General features: G+C 42.5%; 1 long non-coding RNA gene across 1 annotated transcript; it reads left to right on the top strand.

Annotated features, from left to right (window-relative positions):
* Nucleotides 1-255: 255 nt before the first annotated feature.
* On the top strand, nucleotides 256-6,979 carry LOC121636248. Its single transcript, XR_006009697.1, has 2 exons — nucleotides 256-402; nucleotides 6,647-6,979. It is a non-coding gene; the product is annotated as an uncharacterized LOC121636248 (long non-coding RNA).
* The last annotated feature ends 201 nt before the right edge of the window (nucleotides 6,980-7,180 follow it).

Genomic DNA, 7,180 nt, shown 5'->3' with positions numbered 1-7,180 from the left:
CTTAACAATCCTCAGACTCCCTTAAAGGGGCAGCACAGTTGGTAAACAACTCCATGTTTCTGAGTGGTTGGATACTCTGTTGCTCATTGAACAAATACATCAGTTAGAACTGTTAAGCCTTATTTATGTTTCCTCTGTGTCCATGAATGTGTACATCTGCGTCAAATGTCAAACATTACTGTCCACATACTCCAATGTGGGCAGTGACAATTAGGTAATACATCCACATGATTGTTACGTAATACATCCACTAGAGGGGAGTGCAGAGTTCATCTCCGAGTTCTGAATACTGACAATAGTAAACATGGCGACGGTGGAAGAGAACATGATGCATTCTGAGAAAGAGACTGGGACTATTGTTACCTCAAAGAAAAGGAGGAAGCTCTCATCAAAGAGCACTCGGTAGGTACAGACTTATATATATATATATATATATATATATAGAGAGAGAGAGAGAGAGAGAGAGAGAGAGAGAGAGAGCGAGAGAGAGAGAGAGACTGACTTAAAACATGGGCTAAAGCCTTTCTTGTGGAGTTTGCATATAATCCTTGTCCCTACTTGGGTTTTCTCTGGGTGCTTTTGCATCCTCCCACACTGTGATGCCTTTAAGGCATTTGTTTATTTTTTTGTTTACATAATTCTCTTTCAATTAATCCTGTCAGTTATTTTAGTTAAAAAGAGTTAAGCAAATACAATATAGTTTTACTTTGTCTGTACAGGAAGTTTTATTTTTAAAGAGCCGTTAGTTGACATCACTTTCTGTTAAGAAACTTCCTGTCTCTTCCTGTCTCCCCTGAAAAGCATGACAGACCTGTTATGAGTGCTCTGAACTAAATTTGTTGTCATCCACTATCAAGCATCATAGAGGCAATGCCGTAAGTTTGTTAAGTTAATACTGAGAATGTTAAGTTACTATAAAAGGGATGTTTTGTTAGGAAGTTTATACATGAAGTGAGATTTAGGAGAAATTCATTTATGCTTAAAAGCGTGCCAAAGCTGCATGATATCAGCTTCATTTTGCTAATGTGAGAATATATACATATTAATGTTAATAAGAATATTCAGAGAAATATTTTAAGGCACAGACTGAATGTACTTTGCGTTATGTTTGTTTCAGTTTTCACCGAACAGTAATGAAGAAGTGTTGAAGTAAATGATGAATCTTACAACGACTCTGTCTTCATTCAACGCGGTTTAACTTGGTGTTTAGTTAGCGTTTCGACACACTGCACGAGAACACTACAACTTGGAGACCTTCTCGTGGAAATCCAAGGTGCCAAAGAGGATGGATATTTGACCGGCTGTCGTACCTGGACACATCTCGTGGAATTGCAGCAATTGTGGACAAACTTCCGTACAGACTTCAGGAAAAATGGGTGTCTTCAGGCTAATGGTACAAAGAAGAGAACAATGGTCGCTTCCCTCCTTTTGAATATTTCTGCGACTTTGTCTGTCACGAAGCAAAGAAGAGAAATGACCCTAGCTTTATGTTTCATGGCACTACAACAATGACCACAAAGCCTGACAAATCTTTTCCAAAGAACTTTAATGCCAACAAACCTATCACAGTCCATAAAACTGACATTTCTGCGACCAGTATAGATCTTAACAAGAACTGCCCTCTGCACAACAAACCACACCCTCTTAAAAAATGCAGAACATTTAGAAACAAACCTCTCAGTGACAGAAAAACCTTTCTCAAAGAGAGGGGAATATGTTTTAAATGCTGCTCCTCACCATCACACCTTGCCAAAGACTGCAAGCTGCTAGTAAAGTGCTCTGAATGTGGAAGCACCAACCATGATGCAGTCATGCACCCTGGCCCATCATCTCAAACTGTCAAGGCTCCATCACCACTGCGAGAGAACGGCGGGGAGGGAGAACAGTCTAACGTGTCGGATGTAAGTACAAGTTGCACAGAGGTTTGTAGTCTGGGTCAGTGGGGCCGTTCATGCTCCAAGATCTGCCTTGCAAAGATTTTCCACAAAAGTAACAAGGCCATCAAAGCCAATGTAATTCTCGACGACCAGAGCAACCGCTCTCTAGCTCGACCAGAATTCTTTGACCAATTTTGTCTGAACAGTGAGCCTTTCCCTTACAATCTCACAATCTGTTTGGGAACAGTAAAAACATATGGCAAGCAAGCAGAAGGATTCATGATCGAGTCACTAGATGGTAAAACCCTCATTTCTCTTTCACCTTTCCTTGAGTGCCAAGCTATCCCAAACAATCGGGCTGAAATCCCAACCCCGGATGCAGTTTTGCACCAACCCCATCTCCATCACATTTCTCAGTGTATTCCTGAACTGGATTCAGAGGCAGAAATTCTCCTGCTACTTGGAAGAGATGTACTAAGGGTACATAAAGTCAGAGAGCAGGTAAATGGACCACACTATGCTCCTTTTGCCCAGCACCTGGATTTGGGTTGGACAGTAATAGGTGAAGTCTGCTTAGGCAAGGCACATAAGCCTACAGTCAATACATTTAAGACCAACGTATGGGACAGTGGTTGCCACTCAATCTTCGAACCCTGCTCCAACGCCATGTCTATTAAAGAGACAGAACAGGACTTCATCAGGCGTAGCAAATCACCAGAGAAGATGCTGGGACACACAGTCTTCAACCAAACTGAGCATGACAATCAACTCGCTCTGTCAAGGGAAGAAATTCTCTTTCTGAAGATCATGGACACAAGTGTCTACAGGGACAACAACAACAAATGGGTTTCACCACTCCCATTCAAAGAACCACGCCAGTGTCTCCCAAACAACAAAGAACAGGCACTTAGGCGTTTCTCTTCTCTTCAGCGAACTTTGAAAAGGACACCTGAGATGCAAGAACAGTACTTAGCATTTATGGGGAAAATCTTCACCAATGGCCATGCTGAGGTAGCACCACCATTGAGCAAAGGTGAAGAATGCTGGTACTTACCGTCTTTTGGCATTTACCACCCACAAAAGCCAAATCAAATCAGGGTAGTGTTTGATTCCAGTGCCAAACACTGTGGCATCTCCCTAAATGACGTTCTCCTCACAGGACCTGATCTTAATAACTCCCTCCTCGGTGTCCTTCTGCGTTTCTGGAAGGAAAGAGTTGCTATCCTTGCAGACATCCAACAGATGTTCCACTGTTTCTTGGTCCATGAGAACCACCGCAACTTCCTCCGCTTTTTCTGGCACAAGGACAATAACCTAAGTGAACCCGTCATTGAGTATCGGATGAAAGTCCATGTCTTTGGCAACATGCCATCCCCTGCAGTGGCCATCTATGGGCTGCGGAGGGCCATTAGAGAAAATGCTCAAAAGCATGGTGACGACACAGTCAAGTTTGTCGAAAGACACTTTTACATGGATGATGGTTTAATGTCTTTGCCATCTGAAGCAGAGGCCATCGACTTACTCCAATGAACACAGACTTCACTCACAGCATCAAACCTTCGGTTACACAAGTTTGTGTCAAACTCCAAGGCAGTTACCGAAGCCTTCTCACCTGAAGATTGTGCCACTGTAACCGAAGATTTAGATTTAAGTGGAGAGACAGTACCCACACAAAGGAGTTTAGGCCTGCTCTGGGAGATCAAAACAGACACATTCACCTACTCTGTATCAAACAAAAGCAAACCGTACACTAGACGTGGAGTTCTTTCTACTGTCAACAGTGTCTTCGACCCCCTGGGCCTGCTGGCGCCTGTTACAATCCAGGGAAGAGCCCTTCTCAGGGAACTCACCTCTGATCTGTCTGAATGGGATACACCACTCCCAGAAGACAAGCTGAAGAGCTGGGAGGCTTGGAGCGACTCTCTTCAAGATTTAAGCGAGCTTCACATTCCACGGATGTATACAACAACTTCCTCATCCAAAGCAGTGCATACAGAATTGTGTGTCTTCTCATATGCCTCAAACAAGGCTATTGGTGCCGTTGCTTACCTAAAGACCATTCAGGAGGATGGGAAATCTGAAGTGGGGTTTGTTATGGGTAAGGCTAAGCTAGCACCCCAGTCAGAGCCAACTATTCCTAGGCTCGAACTCTGTGCAGCTGTTCCTGCAGTGGAGATGGCGGATGTCATCCAGGATGAGCTTGATCTTAAGTTTGATGCTGTCCAGTTCTATACAGACAGTAAAGTCGTCCTCGGGTATATTTGTAATGAGACAAAGGGATTCTATACATACGTCCACAACAGAGTCCAACGCATCCGCCAGTCTACAACTCCAGAGCAGTGGAATTATGTACACACAGAGGAGAATCCAGCAGACCACGCATCCAGATCTTTGCCTGCATGCCTCCTTTTACAAACATCTTGGTTCACTGGTCCCTCCTTCCTGTATCGTACATCAGCAGAAAAAGCAAAAACCAGCCAAAGGTTTGAGCTCATTGAACCTGAGAAAGACTCTGAGATCCAGCCACAAGTGCAAACCTGTGCTACTTGCATTGAAGAAAAAACACTTGGTGTTAATCGTTTCAACCGCTTCTCCACTTTCACCTCCCTTGCAAATGCAAAGGTTGGCATAAATGTCATCTACTTCGCACTGCTGATGACATGGCTCAAGAAAGAGATGTTGTCTTGAAAGCAACACAGAAGGCAGCATTTCCAAGGGAGTTATCAGCGCTGCAAGCCAACAAAATTGTGCCTAAAAACAGCCCCTTACTGAAACTTTGTCCGACCTTGGAGGATGGTTTCATATGCATTGGAGGGCGGTTAAAACATTCTGAACTAACTCCTGCAGAAAAGAACCCAATAATCCTGCCCAAGGACAGCCACATATCTCTGCTGCTCACATGACATCACCATGAGCAGGTGAAACATCAGGGTCGCCATCTAACGGAAGGAGCAATTAGGGCAGGAGGCCTGTGGATCCTGAGTGGCAAAACACTGGTGAACTCAGTTCTCCACAAATGCATAACCTGTCGCAAGCTGAGAAGGAAACCAGAAGAACAACACATGGCTAACCTACCACCTGAACGCCTCAAAGCTTGTCCTCCTTTCACATATGTGGGACTTGATGTCTTTGGGCCTTGGTCTGTTAGAACTAGACGCACCAGAGGAGGGCAGGCAGAGAGTAAGAGGTGGGCCATTATGTTCAGCTGTTTCAGTTCAAGAGCTGTGCATATCGAAGTGATCGACTCTATGGACTCTTCCAACTGTGTAAATGCTCTTAGGCGTTTCTTTGCACTTCACTGGAGCATGCAAGGAGCTTGGCATGGATAAAGATGTGCAGCACTACTTAGGTGAACAAGGATGCAGCTGAAAATTTAACCCGCCACATGCATCTCACATGGGAGGCAGTTGGGAGCGCATGATCGTGTTGCCAGGAAAATTCTTGATTCAATGTTGCTACAGCAGAAGAGTCGTCTAACTCATGAAGTGCTTTGCACACTGATGGCAGAAGTCACCGCCATAATGAACGCACGGCCACTTTCACCTGTATCTGCAGACCCAGAGCAACCCTTTATCCTTTCACCGTCAATGCTCCTCACACAGAAATTAGGAGTTCCACCTCCTCCCGGAGACTTCAATGACAAGGACCTTTACACAAAACAATGGAAACAGGTGCAGGTCCTAGCAAACCAGTTTTGGAGCAGATGGAGGCGTGAATATTTGCCCACTCTGCAAAACAGACAAAAGTGGATGCTACCACGTAGGAATCTTCAAGTTGGAGATCTGGTCCTTCCCCGGAAAGGATGACCTTGTGAGAAAGGTCGAGGTGAAGACCACTGACCAAGGCACTCCAAGAACTTTCCAGAGACCTGTTACAGACATTGTTCTGCTTCTTCCCAAAGACTGATGTAAAGTCAAATGTTCAGAGTTCCTGACTTTCATAGTGGCCTCACATAGGCCAGACGGGGAGTGTGATGCCTTTAAGGCATTTGTTTATTTTTTTTGTTTACATAATTCTCTTTCAATTAATCCTGTCAGTTATTTTAGTTAAAAAGAGTTAAGCAAATACAATATAGTTTTACTTTGTCTGTACAGGAAATTTTATTTTTTAAGAGCTGTTAGTTGACATCACTTCCTGTTAAGAAACTTCCTGTCTCTTCCTGGCTCCCCTGAAAAGCATGACAGACCTGTTATGAGTGCTCTGAACTAAATTTGTTGTCATCCACTATCAAGCATCATAGAGGCAATGCCGTAAGTTTGTTAAGTTAATATTGAGAATGTTAAGTTACTATAAAAGGGATGTTTTGTTAGGAAGTTTATACATGAAGTGAGATTTAGGAGAAATTCATTTATGCTTAAAAGTGTGCCAAAGCTGCATGATATCAGCTTCATTTTGCTAATGTGAGAATATATACATATTAATGTTAATAAGAATATTCAGAAATATTTTAAGGCACAGACTGAATGTACTTTGTGTTATGTTTGTTTCAGTTTTCACCAAACAGTAATGAAGAAGTGTGGAAGTAAATGATGAATCTTACAACGGCTCTGTCTTCATTCAACGCGGTTTAACTTGGTGTTTAGTCAGCGTTTCGACACACTGCACGAGAACACTACACACACTCAAAAGACATGTAAGGTTAACTTTGATACTAAAGGGCTTTTCGGCACGAGCATGAGTAAATATAGTTTGATTTGAGATGCAGCAGGTATAGAAGATGGATGGACTTAAAATATTGACATTTATTTACCTATATTTGATTTACTTAGGATGAATGGGACATTGCCAGTGAAGTGATGAAGATCATCATCATCGGAGGGACTACAGCAAGAATCATGATAGAGGGAACTAAAATCTTACAAGAACTTAATGTTCCCAGAGCCTGCTCCTTGCTAATGGGACTTATATATGCCTTAAACCTCAGCTACCCAAAGGTGCTGAAACATACCTTTGAAGTGTTTTAGAGGGTATTCCTTGGGCTGGATGGTTCTTTGTTTTTGTGATTTTTTCTTTTCTTTTCTTTTTTTTGTGCACATGGGGTAAAACTGACAATTTGAATTCATTTCACTGTGGCTTTAGAATAAAGTGAGCAAAAGAATAGACTTGCTTGTTTTTTGTTATTTATTGAAGTTAAACAGGGTTTATGGTACTAAAGAAAATTGAGGTAACAATTTGCATGGACCTTTCTGAGTAGAACTGAATCCAACAACAGTGACAGTAACTTAAATAAGTCATTTGAAAACTTAAAATCACCTAAATTTTAGAAGGAAATTTAATTTGAATCAGCACAATTAGCCTTTTTG

Source organism: Melanotaenia boesemani, chromosome 3, assembly GCF_017639745.1.
Source record: "Melanotaenia boesemani isolate fMelBoe1 chromosome 3, fMelBoe1.pri, whole genome shotgun sequence".
Lineage (NCBI taxonomy): Eukaryota > Metazoa > Chordata > Actinopteri > Atheriniformes > Melanotaeniidae > Melanotaenia > Melanotaenia boesemani.
This window is presented reverse-complemented; position numbering and strand designations above follow the sequence as displayed.